Source organism: Rhinopithecus bieti, unplaced genomic scaffold (genome assembly GCF_001698545.2).
Source record: "Rhinopithecus bieti isolate Rb0 unplaced genomic scaffold, ASM169854v2 scaffold_60397, whole genome shotgun sequence".
Classification (NCBI taxonomy): Eukaryota; Metazoa; Chordata; class Mammalia; order Primates; family Cercopithecidae; genus Rhinopithecus; species Rhinopithecus bieti.
Genome location: NW_016823577.1, coordinates 314,273 through 316,906, shown reverse-complemented (window position 1 = coordinate 316,906; position 2,634 = coordinate 314,273). Strand labels below are relative to the sequence as shown.

The window sequence follows — 2,634 nt, the reverse complement described above, 5'->3', positions numbered from 1 at the left end:
ATGACTCAAGCATTATTGCTGTATTTCAAAAAATAGCATAAAATAAATATTTATCCTGTTGTGACCTTCACTTGCATGTAACAAAATGTGAGCGACTATCAGATAATCCTTATAGTTAGGTATATCTAAATACCTTCTATTAAGGTATATTATATAATTCTTATATTTAAGAATTAAGATTTATAGAAATATTTCAGGAAGTATAGTCATCTTTCTAGCAACAAAAGCATTTCATAAACGCATGCAGACTGTCATCCCAAGACTGAATAGGTAAACAGGTCCAAATTATATCATCAGAGTCAGCGATTAAGAATTTTAGATTGCTACAGGCTTGTTACTTCTGCAGTTTCATTCGATTACAACAATCTAATTAATAAGCAAAAAGGCACATATACAACCTTGTTTGTCTGATCTATTCTAGTTGGCACCCTTACTTGGAGGAAAGTCACAGAAGCCCACGTCAAAATAAGATGGAAACTCCTAGTGTCTTGGTCGAGATTTCCTGGAATTGGAGAAATTGTAGCAGACAATTATTTCAATTGCCCTTCCTCTTTCACCACATCATTTTTTGCACCAATACTGTTTAGGGGTCCTACCTTCAGTTATTCAAGATAACATTTATAATTTTTAATATATAATTCAGAGACTTTCATGATGGTTTATTGGTTCTTTTTTTCATGCTCATTTCTAGCTACTCCTCCATAAAAACTTTGAATAAAAGCCACTCCACTATGTCTGGTTTCAGAAGAAATGTTTTCTCTTACTTTTGTGCTTTTATTCATGTTCCTGGAAAGTAGTTTCCTAACTTCTATATCTGGCTAACTCTCAATCATTCTCCAAAACTTATCTCAGGCATTACCTTTTCTGAAATATTATTTTCCATGTGACACTGTAGATTAGAAGTTTTTCAGTGCATCCCCACCAGAGCATTATGTATTTTCTCTCATATTAACAGTTGCATTCTGCAGTAATTGGTAATATAGAATTAATGGAGGCATAGAGAATATATATTTGGAAAAGGAGATTTGGGGAGATAAGGTTGATCTGGATTCAACACTGTCCTTAAGTGCTGAACAAGTTAATGAAACATATTTAGTCTTGTTTTTGTCTTCTGTAAAATGAGGGCTAAAAGTTTATTCAATAAAAGACAGTTTTGACAATAACATCTATTAATTCAGATATATATATATATATATACACACACATATATATCTGAATAAATAAATGAATAAAGGAAGAGAGACAGAGAAACAGAGTCAAAGAGAGGAAGAAAATCTGAGAATAGAAAATGGTGTGATTTCTGCAGCATAGGATTTTACCATCTAACCGTAAAAAGCACATGAAGAAAAGTATTTTTTTTCTAACTTTGGAAAATTAAGACTTAAGAAATAAAGAGAATAGGAAAAATAATAATTCAAGACACTGTGGCTTGGAATAAATGATCAAGGCTCATGAAATGTTCTTTTCTTTTTTTATTGATTTTTTCCAGCTTTATTGAAATTTAACATTTTATATAAACAGTGTAAAATGTGATGTTTTGATATGTGTATACATTGTACAATAATTGAATTAAGCTAATTAACAGATACTTCACCTCACTTACTTATCATTTTTTGTGGTGAGAACATTTAAGGTCTACTGTCTTAGCAGTTTTCCAGTTTTCAAGTGTACATTATTATTAACGCTAGTCACCATGCTATACAGTAGACCTCCAGAAATTACTCCTCTTATTTGAATGAAACTTTGTAACTTTGATCAACATATCCACATCACCCCCTTTCTCCCAGCACAGCCCCTGGGCACTCGCCATTTCACTCTCTGCTAAAGTTCAACTTTTTGGTTCCATATATAAGTGAAATCATGCAGTGTTTGTCTTTCTGTGCCTGGCTTATTTCACTGAGCATAATGTCCTCCAAGTTCATTCATGTCGTTCAAATGGCAGGATTTCTTTACTGTTTAATAGCTAAGTAGTATTCCATTGTATATATAGAGCACATTTTCTTTATCCATTCATACACTGATGGACATTTAGGTTGACTCCATATATTGGCTATTGTAAATAATGCTGCAATGAACATGGGAGTGAAGATAACTCTTTGACATGCTGACTTCACTTCCTTTGAATATATATCTAGAAGTAGAAATGCTAGATCATATGATAGTTCTATTATTATTATTATTATTATTATTATTATTATTATTATACTTTAAGGTCTACGGTACATGTGCACAACGTGCAGTTTTGTTACATATGTATACATGTGCCATTTTCGTGTGCTGCACCCATTAACTCGTCATTTACATTAGGTGTATCTCCTAATGCTATCCTTCCCCCCTCTCTGCTTCCCACAATATGCCCTGGTGTGTGATGTTCCCCTTCCCGTGTCCAAGTGATCTCATTGTTCAGTTCTCACCTATGAGTGAGAACATGCGGTGTTTGGTTTTTTGTTCTTGCGATAGTTTGCTGAGAATGATGGTTTCCAGCTGCATCCATGTCCCTACAAAGGACACAAACTCATCCTTTTTTATGGCTGCATAGTATTCCATGGTGTATATGTGCCACATTTTCTTAATCCAGTCTGTCACAGATGGACATTTGGGTTGATTCCAAGTCTTTGCTATTGTGAATAGTGC

At 33.6% G+C, this 2,634-nt stretch overlaps 1 long non-coding RNA gene across 1 annotated transcript in view; it reads right to left on the bottom strand.

The window, feature by feature from the left end:
• Nucleotides 1-430: 430 nt before the first annotated feature.
• The window catches only part of LOC108521694 (uncharacterized), a 36,328-nt gene continuing 34,124 nt past the window's right edge, over nt 431-2,634 (bottom strand). Inside the window, exon 6 of the long non-coding RNA XR_001883242.1 lies at nt 431-502. This is a non-coding gene — a long non-coding RNA (uncharacterized LOC108521694). The remainder of the gene's footprint in view (nt 503-2,634) is intronic.